The 21,084-nt window shown below is 62.9% G+C and overlaps 3 non-coding genes across 3 annotated transcripts; all 3 read left to right on the forward strand.

The window, feature by feature from the left end:
- The first annotated feature begins 2,908 nt into the window (after positions 1-2,908).
- Positions 2,909-3,027, forward strand: LOC131871290 (5S ribosomal RNA). The gene has a single exon (XR_009369548.1). It is a non-coding gene; the product is annotated as a 5S ribosomal RNA (ribosomal RNA).
- A 7,805-nt stretch (positions 3,028-10,832) lies between these two features.
- Positions 10,833-10,951, forward strand: LOC131871291 (5S ribosomal RNA). Its single transcript, XR_009369549.1, has one exon. It is a non-coding gene; the product is annotated as a 5S ribosomal RNA (ribosomal RNA).
- Positions 10,952-18,755: 7,804 nt separating this feature from the next.
- LOC131871293 (5S ribosomal RNA) lies at positions 18,756-18,874 on the forward strand. Its single transcript, XR_009369551.1, has one exon. It is a non-coding gene; the product is annotated as a 5S ribosomal RNA (ribosomal RNA).
- Positions 18,875-21,084: the final 2,210 nt, after the last annotated feature.

Raw genomic sequence — 21,084 nt, forward strand, 5'->3', positions numbered from 1 at the left:
CCAGCCAAGGTGCCCACCCCGGCCAAGGTGCAGGCGAGGTGCGCACCCGGGGCAAACCGGGCTCCGACAACGTGCACGCCGCACCTTGGAGCACACTTCGTAGCGCTCCCGGGTGCGCACCTCAGAGCACACCAAGGTGGGCAGCGAGGTGCGCACCTTTGATGCGCTGCCTTCACTAATTTCCAGAAAAGGCAAAAAAAAAAGGAGATTTTAAAATTTCCGTTTTGAAAGATAGTGAAAAAAACGGAACGCGCGTGCCATCTTGAGCCCGCCCTGGTGCGCAGCCCAGGTAAGGTGCCACCCTGGCAAAGGTGCGCACCCGGGCAATTAACCCTACTTCCGACTTCGTGCGCGCCAGGGTGGCAACCGGGCCTCGGAAGAGCCAATGCGAGAAACCCCACCAAACGCTCCGACAAAAAAAGAGGCGGCGCTCCAATAACCCCGCTTCGGAGCGCAGCCGGGGCAAACCAAGCCAAGGTGCCCACCCCGACGAAGGTGCACGCGAGGTGCGCACCCGGGGCAAACCGGGCTCCGACAACGTGCACGCAGCACCTTGGAGCACACTTCGAAGCACTCCCGGGTGCCCACCGGCGTTGCGCACCGTGGTGGGCAGCGAGGTGCGCACCTTTGATGCGCTGCCTTCACTAATTTCCAGAAAAAGGCAAAAAAAAATGAGATTTTAAAATTTCCGTTTTGAAAGATAGTGAAAAAAAAGGAACGCGGGTGCCATCTTGAGCCCGCCCTGGTGCGCAGCCCAGGCAAGGCATGCGCACCAAGGTGCCCACCCGAGGTGCACACCCGGGGCAAACCGGGCTCCGACTTCGTGCAGGCCGCACCTTGGAGCACACTTCGGAGCGCTCCTTGGTGCGCACCATGGTGCCCACCAGGGCGCACCCGAGGCAAACCGGGCTCCGACTTCGTGCACGCCGCACCTTGGAGCACACATCGGAGCGCTCCCAGGTTCGCACCAGCGTTGCGCACCTTTGATGCGCTGCCTTCACTAATTTCCAGAAAAGGCAAAAAAAAACGATATTTTAAAATTTCCGTTCTGAAAGATAGTGAAAAAAACGGAACGCGGGTGCCATCTTGAGCCCTTCCTGATGCGCAGCCCAGGCAAGTTGTGCGCACCAAGGTGCCCACCCTGGCGGAGGTGCGCGCCCGGGGCAAACCGGGCTCCGACTTCGTGCACTGCATGGTGCCCACCAAGGCGCGCAACCCAGCCAAGGTGCCCACCGCAGCGAAGGTGCACGCGAGGTGCGCACCCGAGGTGCACACCCGGGGCAAACCGGGCTCCGACTTCGTGCACGCCGCACCTTGGAGCACACTTCAGAGCGCTCCTTGGTACGCACCAGGGCGCGCAACCCAGCCAAGGTGCTCACCCCGGCGAAGGTGCACGCGAGGTGCGCACCCGGGGCAAACCGGGCTCGGACTTCGTGCACGCCGCACCTTGGAGCACACATCGGAGCGCTCCCGGGTTCGCACCAGCATTGCGCACCTTTGATGCGCTGCCTTCACTAATTTCCAGAAAAGGCAAAAAAAAGAAAAAAATGAGATTTTAAAATTTCCGTTTTGAAAGATAGTGAAAAAAACGGAACGCGGGTGCCATCTTGAGCCCGCCCTGGTGTGCAGCCCAGGCAAGTTGTGCGCACCAAGGCACCCACCCTGGCCAAGGTGGGTCACGGGGTGGGTCCTAGGGTGGGTAACGGGGTGGGTACTAAGGTGCGTGCCAAGGTGGGTCATAGGGTGGGTGCCAAGGTGGGCACCAGGGTGGGTGTGCACCAACCCTAGCCAGGGTAGGTCACGGGGTGGTTGTCGGGGTGGGCGTCAAGGAGCCAAGGTGGGTGGCAAGTAGCCAAGTTGCGTGCCAAGGTGGGTGTCGGGGTGGGTGCCAAGGATCCAAGGTGGGTGCCAAGGAACCAAGGTGGGTGTCTGGGTGGGTGCCGAGGTGGGAGCCAGGGTGGGTCCCAAGGTGAGTGCAAAGGTGGGTGCCAGGGTCAAGGTGAGTGCCAATGTGGGTTCCAAGGTGCCAGGGTCAGGGTGAGTGCCAATGTGGGTTCAAAGGTGCTAAGTTGGGTGCGAGGTTGGGTGCGAGGGTGGGTGGGTGCCAAGGTGTGCTAGGTGGAAGCCCGGGTGGGTCGGCATCCCATGGGTGTCGAGTTGGGTGCCTGATGGGTGCTTCTTGTCAAGTTTTAGTCGTCGGGACTCATTTCGAGCCTTAGAGGTCGTTTCTTGTCCGGTTGCCCTGTCTTCGACCTGGGAACCCAATTTTGGTCCTCGGGTCCCATTTTTTTTTGTCTCGCATCCCACTTTTGGCCTGTGGCCTTTTCGGGGTCGATTCTCGTTTTGGGCATCAGAGCATGTTTCTTCTCCTAAAACCCAATATTTGTTTATTAAGTCTCGGAACACATTTTTGTTCTCGTGGACCCATCATGGGTCTTGGAACGCATTTGTGGTCCTTGGGTCCCATTTTGCATCCCGAAACTTGTGTTTTGGTGCTTGATCCCTATTTTGGGTGCCCACCTTGCACCAAGTGCGCACCCGGGGCAAACCGAGCGCCTTGGTGCACCGGGGCAAGATCGAGCGTGCACCCGAGGCGCCCCGAACATGCACCAAGGTGCACTCGGCCCACATGTGAGCGCAGGTCGTTGCGCCCGAGGTGGTGTGTGGGCACCGCGTTGCAGACGGGACACTGCACGCACACGACGCCCCCTCCAGGTGCACGCACGTAGGCCGGGCCGGGTGCACACCCGACGCCCTAGCAAGGTGCGCGCACCCGGGCAGGGCTCACACTTGGCGAACGGGGCGCACTTCGCGAGGGAGGGTGTGCACCTCGACGGGGGTGGGTGGCCGGGGTGGATTCGCACGTGGGTCGCGGTTTGCTAAGTACACACTGCGACAAGCTCATAACGGGTGCGATCATACCAGCGTTAGTGCACCGGATCCCATCAGAACTCCGCAGTTAAGCGCGCTTGGGCCGGAGTAGTACTGGGATGGGTGACCTCCCGGGAAGTCCCGGTGTTGCACCCTTTTTTAGTTTTTCGCCGGGCGTCGCAATGCTATTTGAATAAACCTTTTGCTCGTTTGCGTTCTCGTCGGGGCCGGGCCGGGCCGGGGTGCGCTGCCCGCACTACCGCGCGCGCGGGGGGCGACACCGAGCGCGCACCCGAGGCGCCCCGAGCACACAGGCCACGGTGCAACCCGGGCGTTGTGCGCGCACCCCGGTGCGCCCGAGGTGCTGCGCGCGCACCCAGGTGAAATCGGTGTGCACCTCGGCCAGTGCGCGCTCGGTCGAGTCGCGCACGTTGGCCAAGGTGCACGGTGATGTTTCTTACTCTAAGGTTCCGCACCAGACGCCCGGGACAGGTGAGCGAAGCTGGGCGGGGCCGGGTGCGCGGCCGGGGCAGGTGCACGCAGCTGGAGAGAGCTTTGGAGCACACTTCGGAGCGCACCAATGATGCGCTCCATTCAAAAGTTTCCTGAAAAGGCAAAAAAAGTTGAGATTATAGAATTTCCCACTTGAGAGATTGTAAAAAAAAAAAATTTAAAATGAAGGAAACGCGGGTGCCAAGGTGTGCGCAGCCCAGCCAAGGTGTGCGCACCAAGGCGCCCACCCTGGCGAAGGTGCACGCAAGGTGCGCACCCGAGGCAAACCGGACAATTAACCCAACTTTCGACTTCGCGCGCACCTTGGAGCGCACTTCGGAGCGCTCCTTGGTGCGCACCAATCTTGGGCACCTCGGAGTGCACCATGGCGCCCACCAAGGTGCGCACCCGGGGCAAACCGAGCTCCGACTTCGTGCGCACCTTGGAGCGCACGAAAGGTGCGCACCATGGCGCCCACCAAGGTGCGCAGCCCAGCCAAGGCGTGCGCATCAAGGTGCGCACCCTGGCGAAGGTGCGCACCCGGGGCAAACCGAGCTCCGACTTCGTGCGCACCTTGGAGCGCACAAAAGGTGCGCAACCCAGCCAAGGTGTGCGCACCCCGGTCAAACCGAGCTCCGAATCGTGCGCACCAGAGGTGCACGCCATCGTGCGCACCTTGGAGCACACTTCGGAGCCCTCCTTGGTGCGCGCCGATGTTGCGCACCTCGGAGCGCACCCGGGGAAAACAATGCAATTAACCCGACTTTCGACTTCGTGGGCACCTCGGAGCGCTCTCGGGTTCGCACCTCGGAGCACACCGAGGTGCGCACCTTTGATGCGCTGCCTTCACCAATTTCCAGAAAAGGCAAGAAAACATTGAGAAGGTGTGCGCACCGAGGTGCCCACCCTGGCGAAGGTGCACGCGAGGTGCGCACCCGGGGCAAACCGGGCTCCGACTTCGTGCACGCCGCACCTTGGAGCACACTTCGGAGCGCTCCTTGGTGCGCACCAGGGCGCGCAACCCAGCCGAGGTGCCCACCCCGGCGAAGGTGCACGCGAGGTGCGCACCCGGGGCAAACCGGGCTCCGACTTCGTGCACGCCATGGTGCCCACCGCGGCGAAGGTGCACGCGAGGTGCGCACCCGGGGCAAACCGGGCTCCGACTTCGTGCACGCCGCACCTTGGAGCACACTTCGGAGCGCTCCTTGGTGCGCACCATGGTGCCCACCAGGGCGCGCAACCCCGCCGAAGGTGCACGCGAGGTGCGCACCCGGGGCAAACCGGGCTCCGACTTCGTGCACGCCGCACCTTGGAGCACACTTCGGAGCGCTCCTTGGTGCGCACCATGGTGCCCACCAGGGCGCGCAACCCCGCCGAAGGTGCACGCGAGGTGCGCACCCGGGGCAAACCGGGCTCCGACTTCGTGCACGCCATGGTGCGCACCGCGGCGAAGGTGCGCACCCGGGGCAAACCGGGCTCCGACTTCGTGCACGCCGCACCTTGGAGCACACTTCGGAGCGCTCCTTGGTGCGCACCAGGGCGCGCAACCCAGCCGAGGTGCCCACCCCGGCGAAGGTGCACGCGAGGTGCGTACCCGGGGCAAACCGGGCTCCGACTTCGTGCACGCCGCACCTTGGAGCACACTTCGGAGCGCTCCTTGGTGCGCACCATGGTGCCCACCAGGCCGCGCAACCCAGCCAAGGTGTGCGCACCAAGGTGCACGCGAGGTGCGCACCCGGGGCAAACCGGGGTCCGACTTCGTGCACGCCGCACCTTGGAGCACACATCGGGGCGCTCCCGGGTTCGCACCGGCGTTGCGCACCGTGGTGGGCACCTCGGAGCACACCAAGGTGGGCAGCGAGGTGCGCACCTTTGATGCGATGCCTTCACTAATTTCCATAAAAGGCAAAAAAAAAACGAGATTTTAAAATTTCCGTTTTGAAAGATAGTGAGAAAAAGGGAATGCTGGTGCCATCTTGAGCCCGCCCTGGTGCGCAGCCCAGCCAAGGTGTGCGCACCAAGGTGCCCACCCTGGCGAAGGTGCGCGCCCGGGCAATTAACCCAACTTCCAACTTCGCGCGCGCCAGGGTGGGAGCGCACCCAACAACCGGGCCTGGGAAGAGCCAATGCGAGAAACCCCACCAAACGCTCTGACAAAAAAAGAGGGGGCGCTCCAGTAACCCCGCTTCGGAGCGCACCCTGGGCAAACCCAGCCAAGGTGCCCACCCCGGCCAAGGTGCAGGCGAGGTGCGCACCCGGGGCAAACCGGGCTCCGACAACGTGCACGCCGCACCTTGGAGCACACTTCGTAGCGCTCCCGGGTGCGCACCTCAGAGCACACCAAGGTGGGCAGCGAGGTGCGCACCTTTGATGCGCTGCCTTCACTAATTTCCAGAAAAGGCAAAAAAAAAAGGAGATTTTAAAATTTCCGTTTTGAAAGATAGTGAAAAAAACGGAACGCGCGTGCCATCTTGAGCCCGCCCTGGTGCGCAGCCCAGGTAAGGTGCCCACCCTGGCAAAGGTGCGCACCCGGGCAATTAACCCTACTTCCGACTTCGTGCGCGCCAGGGTGGCAACCGGGCCTCGGAAGAGCCAATGCGAGAAACCCCACCAAACGCTCCGACAAAAAAAGAGGCGGCGCTCCAATAACCCCGCTTCGGAGCGCAGCCGGGGCAAACCCAGCCAAGGTGCCCACCCCGACGAAGGTGCACGCGAGGTGCGCACCCGGGGCAAACCGGGCTCCGACAACGTGCACGCAGCACCTTGGAGCACACTTCGAAGCACTCCCGGGTGCCCACCGGCGTTGCGCACCGTGGTGGGCAGCGAGGTGCGCACCTTTGATGCGCTGCCTTCACTAATTTCCAGAAAAAGGCAAAAAAAAATGAGATTTTAAAATTTCCGTTTTGAAAGATAGTGAAAAAAAAGGAACGCGGGTGCCATCTTGAGCCCGCCCTGGTGCGCAGCCCAGGCAAGGCATGCGCACCAAGGTGCCCACCCGAGGTGCACACCCGGGGCAAACCGGGCTCCGACTTCGTGCAGGCCGCACCTTGGAGCACACTTCGGAGCGCTCCTTGGTGCGCACCATGGTGCCCACCAGGGCGCGCAACCCAGCCAAGGTCTGCACACTAAGGTGCCCACCCCGGCGAAGGTGCACGCGAGGTGCGCACCCGGGGCAAACCGGGCTCCGACTTCGTGCACGCCATGGTGCCCACCGCGGCGAAGGTGCACGCGAGGTGCGCACCCGGGGCAAACCGGGCTCCGACTTCGTGCACGCCGCACCTTGGAGCACACTTCGGAGCGCTCCTTGGTGCGCACCATGGTGCCCACCAGGGCGCGCAACCCAGCCAAGGTGTGCGCACCAAGGTGCACGCGAGGTGCGCACCCGGGGCAAACCGGGGTCCGACTTCGTGCACGCCGCACCTTGGAGCACACATCGGAGCGCTCCCAGGTTCGCACCAGCGTTGCGCACCTTTGATGCGCTGCCTTCACTAATTTCCAGAAAAGGCAAAAAAAAACGATATTTTAAAATTTCCGTTCTGAAAGATAGTGAAAAAAACGGAACGCGGGTGCCATCTTGAGCCCTTCCTGGTGCGCAGCCCAGGCAAGTTGTGCGCACCAAGGTGCCCACCCTGGCGGAGGTGCGCGCCCGGGGCAAACCGGGCTCCGACTTCGTGCACTGCATGGTGCCCACCAAGGCGCGCAACCCAGCCAAGGTGCCCACCGCAGCGAAGGTGCACGCGAGGTGCACACCCGGGGCAAACCGGGCTCCGACTTCGTGCACGCCGCACCTTGGAGCACACTTCAGAGCGCTCCTTGGTGCGCACCAGGGCGCGCAACCCAGCCGAGGTGCCCACCCCGGCGAAGGTGCACGCGAGGTGCGCACCCGGGGCAAACCGGGCTCCGACTTCGTGCACGCCATGGTGCCCACCGCGGCGAAGGTGCGCACCCGGGGCAAACCGGGCTCCGACTTCGTGCACGCCGCACCTTGGAGCACACTTCGGAGCGCTCCTTGGTGCGCACCATGGTGCCCACCAGGCCGCGCAACCCAGCCAAGGTGTGCGCACCAAGGTGCACGCGAGGTGCGCACCCGGGGCAAACCGGGGTCCGACTTCGTGCACGCCGCACCTTGGAGCACACATCGGGGCGCTCCCGGGTTCGCACCGGCGTTGCGCACCGTGGTGGGCACCTCGGAGCACACCAAGGTGGGCAGCGAGGTGCGCACCTTTGATGCGATGCCTTCACTAATTTCCATAAAAGGCAAAAAAAAAACGAGATTTTAAAATTTCCGTTTTGAAAGATAGTGAGAAAAAGGGAATGCTGGTGCCATCTTGAGCCCGCCCTGGTGCGCAGCCCAGCCAAGGTTTGCGCACCAAGGTGCCCACCCTGGCGAAGGTGCGCGCCCGGGCAATTAACCCAACTTCCAACTTCGCGCGCGCCAGGGTGGGAGCGCACCCAACAACCGGGCCTGGGAAGAGCCAATGCGAGAAACCCCACCAAACTCTCTGACAAAAAAAGAGGGGGCGCTCCAGTAACCCCGCTTCGGAGCGCACCCTGGGCAAACCCAGCCAAGGTGCCCACCCCGGCCAAGGTGCAGGCGAGGTGCGCACCCGGGGCAAACCGGGCTCCGACAACGTGCACGCCGCACCTTGGAGCACACTTCGTAGCGCTCCCGGGTGCGCACCTCAGAGCACACCAAGGTGGGCAGCGAGGTGCGCACCTTTGATGCGCTGCCTTCACTAATTTCCAGAAAAGGCAAAAAAAAAAGGAGATTTTAAAATTTCCGTTTTGAAAGATAGTGAAAAAAACGGAACGCGCGTGCCATCTTGAGCCCGCCCTGGTGCGCAGCCCAGGTAAGGTGCCACCCTGGCAAAGGTGCGCACCCGGGCAATTAACCCTACTTCCGACTTCGTGCGCGCCAGGGTGGCAACCGGGCCTCGGAAGAGCCAATGCGAGAAACCCCACCAAACGCTCCGACAAAAAAAGAGGCGGCGCTCCAATAACCCCGCTTCGGAGCGCAGCCGGGGCAAACCAAGCCAAGGTGCCCACCCCGACGAAGGTGCACGCGAGGTGCGCACCCGGGGCAAACCGGGCTCCGACAACGTGCACGCAGCACCTTGGAGCACACTTCGAAGCACTCCCGGGTGCCCACCGGCGTTGCGCACCGTGGTGGGCAGCGAGGTGCGCACCTTTGATGCGCTGCCTTCACTAATTTCCAGAAAAAGGCAAAAAAAAATGAGATTTTAAAATTTCCGTTTTGAAAGATAGTGAAAAAAAAGGAACGCGGGTGCCATCTTGAGCCCGCCCTGGTGCGCAGCCCAGGCAAGGCATGCGCACCAAGGTGCCCACCCGAGGTGCACACCCGGGGCAAACCGGGCTCCGACTTCGTGCAGGCCGCACCTTGGAGCACACTTCGGAGCGCTCCTTGGTGCGCACCATGGTGCCCACCAGGGCGCACCCGAGGCAAACCGGGCTCCGACTTCGTGCACGCCGCACCTTGGAGCACACATCGGAGCGCTCCCAGGTTCGCACCAGCGTTGCGCACCTTTGATGCGCTGCCTTCACTAATTTCCAGAAAAGGCAAAAAAAAACGATATTTTAAAATTTCCGTTCTGAAAGATAGTGAAAAAAACGGAACGCGGGTGCCATCTTGAGCCCTTCCTGATGCGCAGCCCAGGCAAGTTGTGCGCACCAAGGTGCCCACCCTGGCGGAGGTGCGCGCCCGGGGCAAACCGGGCTCCGACTTCGTGCACTGCATGGTGCCCACCAAGGCGCGCAACCCAGCCAAGGTGCCCACCGCAGCGAAGGTGCACGCGAGGTGCGCACCCGAGGTGCACACCCGGGGCAAACCGGGCTCCGACTTCGTGCACGCCGCACCTTGGAGCACACTTCAGAGCGCTCCTTGGTACGCACCAGGGCGCGCAACCCAGCCAAGGTGCTCACCCCGGCGAAGGTGCACGCGAGGTGCGCACCCGGGGCAAACCGGGCTCGGACTTCGTGCACGCCGCACCTTGGAGCACACATCGGAGCGCTCCCGGGTTCGCACCAGCATTGCGCACCTTTGATGCGCTGCCTTCACTAATTTCCAGAAAAGGCAAAAAAAAGAAAAAAATGAGATTTTAAAATTTCCGTTTTGAAAGATAGTGAAAAAAACGGAACGCGGGTGCCATCTTGAGCCCGCCCTGGTGTGCAGCCCAGGCAAGTTGTGCGCACCAAGGCACCCACCCTGGCCAAGGTGGGTCACGGGGTGGGTCCTAGGGTGGGTAACGGGGTGGGTACTAAGGTGCGTGCCAAGGTGGGTCATAGGGTGGGTGCCAAGGTGGGCACCAGGGTGGGTGTGCACCAACCCTAGCCAGGGTAGGTCACGGGGTGGTTGTCGGGGTGGGCGTCAAGGAGCCAAGGTGGGTGGCAAGTAGCCAAGTTGCGTGCCAAGGTGGGTGTCGGGGTGGGTGCCAAGGATCCAAGGTGGGTGCCAAGGAACCAAGGTGGGTGTCTGGGTGGGTGCCGAGGTGGGAGCCAGGGTGGGTCCCAAGGTGAGTGCAAAGGTGGGTGCCAGGGTCAAGGTGAGTGCCAATGTGGGTTCCAAGGTGCCAGGGTCAGGGTGAGTGCCAATGTGGGTTCAAAGGTGCTAAGTTGGGTGCGAGGTTGGGTGCGAGGGTGGGTGGGTGCCAAGGTGTGCTAGGTGGAAGCCCGGGTGGGTCGGCATCCCATGGGTGTCGAGTTGGGTGCCTGATGGGTGCTTCTTGTCAAGTTTTAGTCGTCGGGACTCATTTCGAGCCTTAGAGGTCGTTTCTTGTCCGGTTGCCCTGTCTTCGACCTGGGAACCCAATTTTGGTCCTCGGGTCCCATTTTTTTTTGTCTCGCATCCCACTTTTGGCCTGTGGCCTTTTCGGGGTCGATTCTCGTTTTGGGCATCAGAGCATGTTTCTTCTCCTAAAACCCAATATTTGTTTATTAAGTCTCGGAACACATTTTTGTTCTCGTGGACCCATCATGGGTCTTGGAACGCATTTGTGGTCCTTGGGTCCCATTTTGCATCCCGAAACTTGTGTTTTGGTGCTTGATCCCTATTTTGGGTGCCCACCTTGCACCAAGTGCGCACCCGGGGCAAACCGAGCGCCTTGGTGCACCGGGGCAAGATCGAGCGTGCACCCGAGGCGCCCCGAACATGCACCAAGGTGCACTCGGCCCACATGTGAGCGCAGGTCGTTGCGCCCGAGGTGGTGTGTGGGCACCGCGTTGCAGACGGGACACTGCACGCACACGACGCCCCCTCCAGGTGCACGCACGTAGGCCGGGCCGGGTGCACACCCGACGCCCTAGCAAGGTGCGCGCACCCGGGCAGGGCTCACACTTGGCGAACGGGGCGCACTTCGCGAGGGAGGGTGTGCACCTCGACGGGGGTGGGTGGCCGGGGTGGATTCGCACGTGGGTCGCGGTTTGCTAAGTACACACTGCGACAAGCTCATAACGGGTGCGATCATACCAGCGTTAGTGCACCGGATCCCATCAGAACTCCGCAGTTAAGCGCGCTTGGGCCGGAGTAGTACTGGGATGGGTGACCTCCCGGGAAGTCCCGGTGTTGCACCCTTTTTTAGTTTTTCGCCGGGCGTCGCAATGCTATTTGAATAAACCTTTTGCCCGTTTGCGTTCTCGTCGGGGCCGGGCCGGGCCGGGGTGCGCTGCCCGCACTACCGCGCGCGCGGGGGCGACACCGAGCGCGCACCCGAGGCGCCCCGAGCACACAGGCCACGGTGCAACCCGGGCGTTGTGCGCGCACCCCGGTGCGCCCGAGGTGCTGCGCGCGCACCCAGGTGAAATCGGTGTGCACCTCGGCCAGTGCGCGCTCGGTCGAGTCGCGCACGTTGGCCAAGGTGCACGGTGATGTTTCTTACTCTAAGGTTCCGCACCAGACGCCCGGGACAGGTGAGCGAAGCTGGGCGGGGCCGGGTGCGCGGCCGGGGCAGGTGCACGCAGCTGGAGAGAGCTTTGGAGCACACTTCGGAGCGCACCAATGATGCGCTCCATTCAAAAGTTTCCTGAAAAGGCAAAAAAAGTTGAGATTATAGAATTTCCCACTTGAGAGATTGTAAAAAAAAAAAATTTAAAATGAAGGAAACGCGGGTGCCAAGGTGTGCGCAGCCCAGCCAAGGTGTGCGCACCAAGGCGCCCACCCTGGCGAAGGTGCACGCAAGGTGCGCACCCGAGGCAAACCGGACAATTAACCCAACTTTCGACTTCGCGCGCACCTTGGAGCGCACTTCGGAGCGCTCCTTGGTGCGCACCAATCTTGGGCACCTCGGAGTGCACCATGGCGCCCACCAAGGTGCGCACCCGGGGCAAACCGAGCTCCGACTTCGTGCGCACCTTGGAGCGCACGAAAGGTGCGCACCATGGCGCCCACCAAGGTGCGCAGCCCAGCCAAGGCGTGCGCATCAAGGTGCGCACCCTGGCGAAGGTGCGCACCCGGGGCAAACCGAGCTCCGACTTCGTGCGCACCTTGGAGCGCACAAAAGGTGCGCAACCCAGCCAAGGTGTGCGCACCCCGGTCAAACCGAGCTCCGAATCGTGCGCACCAGAGGTGCACGCCATCGTGCGCACCTTGGAGCACACTTCGGAGCCCTCCTTGGTGCGCGCCGATGTTGCGCACCTCGGAGCGCACCCGGGGAAAACAATGCAATTAACCCGACTTTCGACTTCGTGGGCACCTCGGAGCGCTCTCGGGTTCGCACCTCGGAGCACACCGAGGTGCGCACCTTTGATGCGCTGCCTTCACCAATTTCCAGAAAAGGCAAGAAAACATTGAGAAGGTGTGCGCACCGAGGTGCCCACCCTGGCGAAGGTGCACGCGAGGTGCGCACCCGGGGCAAACCGGGCTCCGACTTCGTGCACGCCGCACCTTGGAGCACACTTCGGAGCGCTCCTTGGTGCGCACCAGGGCGCGCAACCCAGCCGAGGTGCCCACCCCGGCGAAGGTGCACGCGAGGTGCGCACCCGGGGCAAACCGGGCTCCGACTTCGTGCACGCCATGGTGCCCACCGCGGCGAAGGTGCACGCGAGGTGCGCACCCGGGGCAAACCGGGCTCCGACTTCGTGCACGCCGCACCTTGGAGCACACTTCGGAGCGCTCCTTGGTGCGCACCATGGTGCCCACCAGGGCGCGCAACCCCGCCGAAGGTGCACGCGAGGTGCGCACCCGGGGCAAACCGGGCTCCGACTTCGTGCACGCCGCACCTTGGAGCACACTTCGGAGCGCTCCTTGGTGCGCACCATGGTGCCCACCAGGGCGCGCAACCCCGCCGAAGGTGCACGCGAGGTGCGCACCCGGGGCAAACCGGGCTCCGACTTCGTGCACGCCATGGTGCGCACCGCGGCGAAGGTGCGCACCCGGGGCAAACCGGGCTCCGACTTCGTGCACGCCGCACCTTGGAGCACACTTCGGAGCGCTCCTTGGTGCGCACCAGGGCGCGCAACCCAGCCGAGGTGCCCACCCCGGCGAAGGTGCACGCGAGGTGCGTACCCGGGGCAAACCGGGCTCCGACTTCGTGCACGCCGCACCTTGGAGCACACTTCGGAGCGCTCCTTGGTGCGCACCATGGTGCCCACCAGGCCGCGCAACCCAGCCAAGGTGTGCGCACCAAGGTGCACGCGAGGTGCGCACCCGGGGCAAACCGGGGTCCGACTTCGTGCACGCCGCACCTTGGAGCACACATCGGGGCGCTCCCGGGTTCGCACCGGCGTTGCGCACCGTGGTGGGCACCTCGGAGCACACCAAGGTGGGCAGCGAGGTGCGCACCTTTGATGCGATGCCTTCACTAATTTCCATAAAAGGCAAAAAAAAAACGAGATTTTAAAATTTCCGTTTTGAAAGATAGTGAGAAAAAGGGAATGCTGGTGCCATCTTGAGCCCGCCCTGGTGCGCAGCCCAGCCAAGGTGTGCGCACCAAGGTGCCCACCCTGGCGAAGGTGCGCGCCCGGGCAATTAACCCAACTTCCAACTTCGCGCGCGCCAGGGTGGGAGCGCACCCAACAACCGGGCCTGGGAAGAGCCAATGCGAGAAACCCCACCAAACGCTCTGACAAAAAAAGAGGGGGCGCTCCAGTAACCCCGCTTCGGAGCGCACCCTGGGCAAACCCAGCCAAGGTGCCCACCCCGGCCAAGGTGCAGGCGAGGTGCGCACCCGGGGCAAACCGGGCTCCGACAACGTGCACGCCGCACCTTGGAGCACACTTCGTAGCGCTCCCGGGTGCGCACCTCAGAGCACACCAAGGTGGGCAGCGAGGTGCGCACCTTTGATGCGCTGCCTTCACTAATTTCCAGAAAAGGCAAAAAAAAAAGGAGATTTTAAAATTTCCGTTTTGAAAGATAGTGAAAAAAACGGAACGCGCGTGCCATCTTGAGCCCGCCCTGGTGCGCAGCCCAGGTAAGGTGCCCACCCTGGCAAAGGTGCGCACCCGGGCAATTAACCCTACTTCCGACTTCGTGCGCGCCAGGGTGGCAACCGGGCCTCGGAAGAGCCAATGCGAGAAACCCCACCAAACGCTCCGACAAAAAAAGAGGCGGCGCTCCAATAACCCCGCTTCGGAGCGCAGCCGGGGCAAACCCAGCCAAGGTGCCCACCCCGACGAAGGTGCACGCGAGGTGCGCACCCGGGGCAAACCGGGCTCCGACAACGTGCACGCAGCACCTTGGAGCACACTTCGAAGCACTCCCGGGTGCCCACCGGCGTTGCGCACCGTGGTGGGCAGCGAGGTGTGCACCTTTGATGCGCTGCCTTCACTAATTTCCAGAAAAAGGCAAAAAAAAATGAGATTTTAAAATTTCCGTTTTGAAAGATAGTGAAAAAAAAGGAACGCAGGTGCCATCTTGAGCCCGCCCTGGTGCGCAGCCCAGGCAAGGCATGCGCACCAAGGTGCCCACCCGAGGTGCACACCCGGGGCAAACCGGGCTCCGACTTCGTGCAGGCCGCACCTTGGAGCACACTTCGGAGCGCTCCTTGGTGCGCACCATGGTGCCCACCAGGGCGCGCAACCCAGCCAAGGTCTGCACACTAAGGTGCCCACCCCGGCGAAGGTGCACGCGAGGTGCGCACCCGGGGCAAACCGGGCTCCGACTTCGTGCACGCCATGGTGCCCACCGCGGCGAAGGTGCACGCGAGGTGCGCACCCGGGGCAAACCGGGCTCCGACTTCGTGCACGCCGCACCTTGGAGCACACTTCGGAGCGCTCCTTGGTGCGCACCATGGTGCCCACCAGGGCGCGCAACCCAGCCAAGGTGTGCGCACCAAGGTGCACGCGAGGTGCGCACCCGGGGCAAACCGGGGTCCGACTTCGTGCACGCCGCACCTTGGAGCACACATCGGAGCGCTCCCAGGTTCGCACCAGCGTTGCGCACCTTTGATGCGCTGCCTTCACTAATTTCCAGAAAAGGCAAAAAAAAACGATATTTTAAAATTTCCGTTCTGAAAGATAGTGAAAAAAACGGAACGCGGGTGCCATCTTGAGCCCTTCCTGGTGCGCAGCCCAGGCAAGTTGTGCGCACCAAGGTGCCCACCCTGGCGGAGGTGCGCGCCCGGGGCAAACCGGGCTCCGACTTCGTGCACTGCATGGTGCCCACCAAGGCGCGCAACCCAGCCAAGGTGCCCACCGCAGCGAAGGTGCACGCGAGGTGCACACCCGGGGCAAACCGGGCTCCGACTTCGTGCACGCCGCACCTTGGAGCACACTTCAGAGCGCTCCTTGGTGCGCACCAGGGCGCGCAACCCAGCCGAGGTGCCCACCCCGGCGAAGGTGCACGCGAGGTGCGCACCCGGGGCAAACCGGGCTCCGACTTCGTGCACGCCATGGTGCCCACCGCGGCGAAGGTGCGCACCCGGGGCAAACCGGGCTCCGACTTCGTGCACGCCGCACCTTGGAGCACACTTCGGAGCGCTCCTTGGTGCGCACCATGGTGCCCACCAGGCCGCGCAACCCAGCCAAGGTGTGCGCACCAAGGTGCACGCGAGGTGCGCACCCGGGGCAAACCGGGGTCCGACTTCGTGCACGCCGCACCTTGGAGCACACATCGGGGCGCTCCCGGGTTCGCACCGGCGTTGCGCACCGTGGTGGGCACCTCGGAGCACACCAAGGTGGGCAGCGAGGTGCGCACCTTTGATGCGATGCCTTCACTAATTTCCATAAAAGGCAAAAAAAAAACGAGATTTTAAAATTTCCGTTTTGAAAGATAGTGAGAAAAAGGGAATGCTGGTGCCATCTTGAGCCCGCCCTGGTGCGCAGCCCAGCCAAGGTTTGCGCACCAAGGTGCCCACCCTGGCGAAGGTGCGCGCCCGGGCAATTAACCCAACTTCCAACTTCGCGCGCGCCAGGGTGGGAGCGCACCCAACAACCGGGCCTGGGAAGAGCCAATGCGAGAAACCCCACCAAACTCTCTGACAAAAAAAGAGGGGGCGCTCCAGTAACCCCGCTTCGGAGCGCACCCTGGGCAAACCCAGCCAAGGTGCCCACCCCGGCCAAGGTGCAGGCGAGGTGCGCACCCGGGGCAAACCGGGCTCCGACAACGTGCACGCCGCACCTTGGAGCACACTTCGTAGCGCTCCCGGGTGCGCACCTCAGAGCACACCAAGGTGGGCAGCGAGGTGCGCACCTTTGATGCGCTGCCTTCACTAATTTCCAGAAAAGGCAAAAAAAAAAGGAGATTTTAAAATTTCCGTTTTGAAAGATAGTGAAAAAAACGGAACGCGCGTGCCATCTTGAGCCCGCCCTGGTGCGCAGCCCAGGTAAGGTGCCACCCTGGCAAAGGTGCGCACCCGGGCAATTAACCCTACTTCCGACTTCGTGCGCGCCAGGGTGGCAACCGGGCCTCGGAAGAGCCAATGCGAGAAACCCCACCAAACGCTCCGACAAAAAAAGAGGCGGCGCTCCAATAACCCCGCTTCGGAGCGCAGCCGGGGCAAACCAAGCCAAGGTGCCCACCCCGACGAAGGTGCACGCGAGGTGCGCACCCGGGGCAAACCGGGCTCCGACAACGTGCACGCAGCACCTTGGAGCACACTTCGAAGCACTCCCGGGTGCCCACCGGCGTTGCGCACCGTGGTGGGCAGCGAGGTGCGCACCTTTGATGCGCTGCCTTCACTAATTTCCAGAAAAAGGCAAAAAAAAATGAGATTTTAAAATTTCCGTTTTGAAAGATAGTGAAAAAAAAGGAACGCGGGTGCCATCTTGAGCCCGCCCTGGTGCGCAGCCCAGGCAAGGCATGCGCACCAAGGTGCCCACCCGAGGTGCACACCCGGGGCAAACCGGGCTCCGACTTCGTGCAGGCCGCACCTTGGAGCACACTTCGGAGCGCTCCTTGGTGCGCACCATGGTGCCCACCAGGGCGCACCCGAGGCAAACCGGGCTCCGACTTCGTGCACGCCGCACCTTGGAGCACACATCGGAGCGCTCCCAGGTTCGCACCAGCGTTGCGCACCTTTGATGCGCTGCCTTCACTAATTTCCAGAAAAGGCAAAAAAAAACGATATTTTAAAATTTCCGTTCTGAAAGATAGTGAAAAAAACGGAACGCGGGTGCCATCTTGAGCCCTTCCTGATGCGCAGCCCAGGCAAGTTGTGCGCACCAAGGTGCCCACCCTGGCGGAGGTGCGCGCCCGGGGCAAACCGGGCTCCGACTTCGTGCACTGCATGGTGCCCACCAAGGCGCGCAACCCAGCCAAGGTGCCCACCGCAGCGAAGGTGCACGCGAGGTGCGCACCCGAGGTGCACACCCGGGGCAAACCGGGCTCCGACTTCGTGCACGCCGCACCTTGGAGCACACTTCAGAGCGCTCCTTGGTACGCACCAGGGCGCGCAACCCAGCCAAGGTGCTCACCCCGGCGAAGGTGCACGCGAGGTGCGCACCCGGGGCAAACCGGGCTCGGACTTCGTGCACGCCGCACCTTGGAGCACACATCGGAGCGCTCCCGGGTTCGCACCAGCATTGCGCACCTTTGATGCGCTGCCTTCACTAATTTCCAGAAAAGGCAAAAAAAAGAAAAAAATGAGATTTTAAAATTTCCGTTTTGAAAGATAGTGAAAAAAACGGAACGCGGGTGCCATCTTGAGCCCGCCCTGGTGTGCAGCCCAGGCAAGTTGTGCGCACCAAGGCACCCACCCTGGCCAAGGTGGGTCACGGGGTGGGTCCTAGGGTGGGTAACGGGGTGGGTACTAAGGTGCGTGCCAAGGTGGGTCATAGGGTGGGTGCCAAGGTGGGCACCAGGGTGGGTGTGCACCAACCCTAGCCAGGGTAGGTCACGGGGTGGTTGTCGGGGTGGGCGTCAAGGAGCCAAGGTGGGTGGCAAGTAGCCAAGTTGCGTGCCAAGGTGGGTGTCGGGGTGGGTGCCAAGGATCCAAGGTGGGTGCCAAGGAACCAAGGTGGGTGTCTGGGTGGGTGCCGAGGTGGGAGCCAGGGTGGGTCCCAAGGTGAGTGCAAAGGTGGGTGCCAGGGTCAAGGTGAGTGCCAATGTGGGTTCCAAGGTGCCAGGGTCAGGGTGAGTGCCAATGTGGGTTCAAAGGTGCTAAGTTGGGTGCGAGGTTGGGTGCGAGGGTGGGTGGGTGCCAAGGTGTGCTAGGTGGAAGCCCGGGTGGGTCGGCATCCCATGGGTGTCGAGTTGGGTGCCTGATGGGTGCTTCTTGTCAAGTTTTAGTCGTCGGGACTCATTTCGAGCCTTAGAGGTCGTTTCTTGTCCGGTTGCCCTGTCTTCGACCTGGGAACCCAATTTTGGTCCTCGGGTCCCATTTTTTTTTGTCTCGCATCCCACTTTTGGCCTGTGGCCTTTTCGGGGTCGATTCTCGTTTTGGGCATCAGAGCATGTTTCTTCTCCTAAAACCCAATATTTGTTTATTAAGTCTCGGAACACATTTTTGTTCTCGTGGACCCATCATGGGTCTTGGAACGCATTTGTGGTCCTTGGGTCCCATTTTGCATCCCGAAACTTGTGTTTTGGTGCTTGATCCCTATTTTGGGTGCCCACCTTGCACCAAGTGCGCACCCGGGGCAAACCGAGCGCCTTGGTGCACCGGGGCAAGATCGAGCGTGCACCCGAGGCGCCCCGAACATGCACCAAGGTGCACTCGGCCCACATGTGAGCGCAGGTCGTTGCGCCCGAGGTGGTGTGTGGGCACCGCGTTGCAGACGGGACACTGCACGCACACGACGCCCCCTCCAGGTGCACGCACGTAGGCCGGGCCGGGTGCACACCCGACGCCCTAGCAAGGTGCGCGCACCCGGGCAGGGCTCACACTTGGCGAACGGGGCGCACTTCGCGAGGGAGGGTGTGCACCTCGACGGGGGTGGGTGGCCGGGGTGGATTCGCACGTGGGTCGCGGTTTGCTAAGTACACACTGCGACAAGCTCATAACGGGTGCGATCATACCAGCGTTAGTGCACCGGATCCCATCAGAACTCCGCAGTTAAGCGCGCTTGGGCCGGAGTAGTACTGGGATGGGTGACCTCCCGGGAAGTCCCGGTGTTGCACCCTTTTTTAGTTTTTCGCCGGGCGTCGCAATGCTATTTGAATAAACCTTTTGCCCGTTTGCGTTCTCGTCGGGGCCGGGCCGGGCCGGGGTGCGCTGCCCGCACTACCGCGCGCGCGGGGGCGACACCGAGCGCGCACCCGAGGCGCCCCGAGCACACAGGCCACGGTGCAACCCGGGCGTTGTGCGCGCACCCCGGTGCGCCCGAGGTGCTGCGCGCGCACCCAGGTGAAATCGGTGTGCACCTCGGCCAGTGCGCGCTCGGTCGAGTCGCGCACGTTGGCCAAGGTGCACGGTGATGTTTCTTACTCTAAGGTTCCGCACCAGACGCCCGGGACAGGTGAGCGAAGCTGGGCGGGGCCGGGTGCGCGGCCGGGGCAGGTGCACGCAGCTGGAGAGAGCTTTGGAGCACACTTCGGAGCGCACCAATGATGCGCTCCATTCAAAAGTTTCCTGAAAAGGCAAAAAAAGTTGAGATTATAGAATTTCCCACTTGAGAGATTGTAAAAAAAAAAAATTTAAAATGAAGGAAACGCGGGTGCCAAGGTGTGCGCAGCCCAGCCAAGGTGTGCGCACCAAGGCGCCCACCCTGGCGAAGGTGCACGCAAGGTGCGCACCCGAGGCAAACCGGACAATTAACCCAACTTTCGACTTCGCGCGCACCTTGGAGCGCACTTCGGAGCGCTCCTTGGTGCGCACCAATCTTGGGCACCTCGGAGTGCACCATGGCGCCCACCAAGGTGCGCACCCGGGGCAAACCGAGCTCCGACTTCGTGCGCACCTTGGAGCGCACGAAAGGTGCGCACCATGGCGCCCACCAAGGTGCGCAGCCCAGCCAAGGCGTGCGCATCAAGGTGCGCACCCTGGCGAAGGTGCGCACCCGGGGCAAACCGAGCTCCGACTTCGTGCGCACCTTGGAGCGCACAAAAGGTGCGCAACCCAGCCAAGGTGTGCGCACCCCGGTCAAACCGAGCTCCGAATCGTGCGCACCAGAGGTGCACGCCATCGTGCGCACCTTGGAGCACACTTCGGAGCCCTCCTTGGTGCGCGCCGATGTTGCGCACCTCGGAGCGCACCCGGGGAAAACAATGCAATTAACCCGACTTTCGACTTCGTGGGCACCTCGGAGCGCTCTCGGGTTCGCACCTCGGAGCACACCGAGGTGCGCACCTTTGATGCGCTGCCTTCACCAATTTCCAGAAAAGGCAAGAAAACATTGAGAAGGTGTGCGCACCGAGGTGCCCACCCTGGCGAAGGTGCACGCGAGGTGCGCACCCGGGGCAAACCGGGCTCCGACTTCGTGCACGCCGCACCTTGGAGCACACTTCGGAGCGCTCCTTGGTGCGCACCAGGGCGCGCAACCCAGCCGAGGTGCCCACCCCGGCGAAGGTGCACGCGAGGTGCGCACCCGGGGCAAACCGGGCTCCGACTTCGTGCACGCCATGGTGCCCACCGCGGCGAAGGTGCACGCGAGGTGCGCACCCGGGGCAAACCGGGCTCCGACTTCGTGCACGCCGCACCTTGGAGCACACTTCGGAGCGCTCCTTGGTGCGCACCATGGTGCCCACCAGGGCGCGCAACCCCGCCGAAGGTGCACGCGAGGTGCGCACCCGGGGCAAACCGGGCTCCGACTTCGTGCACGCCGCACCTTGGAGCACACTTCGGAGCGCTCCTTGGTGCGCACCATGGTGCCCACCAGGGCGCGCAACCCCGCCGAAGGTGCACGCGAGGTGCGCACCCGGGGCAAACCGGGCTCCGACTTCGTGCACGCCATGGTGCGCACCGCGGCGAAGGTGCGCACCCGGGGCAAACCGGGCTCCGACTTCGTGCACGCCGCACCTTGGAGCACACTTCGGAGCGCTCCTTGGTGCGCACCAGGGCGCGCAACCCAGCCGAGGTGCCCACCCCGGCGAAGGTGCACGCGAGGTGCGTACCCGGGGCAAACCGGGCTCCGACTTCGTGCACGCCGCACCTTGGAGCACACTTCGGAGCGCTCCTTGGTGCGCACCATGGTGCCCACCAGGCCGCGCAACCCAGCCAAGGTGTGCGCACCAAGGTGCACGCGAGGTGCGCACCCGGGGCAAACCGGGGTCCGACTTCGTGCACGCCGCACCTTGGAGCACACATCGGGGCGCTCCCGGGTTCGCACCGGCGTTGCGCACCGTGGTGGGCACCTCGGAGCACACCAAGGTGGGCAGCGAGGTGCGCACCTTTG

Source organism: Cryptomeria japonica, unplaced genomic scaffold (assembly GCF_030272615.1).
Source record: "Cryptomeria japonica unplaced genomic scaffold, Sugi_1.0 HiC_scaffold_390, whole genome shotgun sequence".
In the NCBI taxonomy this organism is placed as follows: Eukaryota; Viridiplantae; Streptophyta; class Pinopsida; order Cupressales; family Cupressaceae; genus Cryptomeria; species Cryptomeria japonica.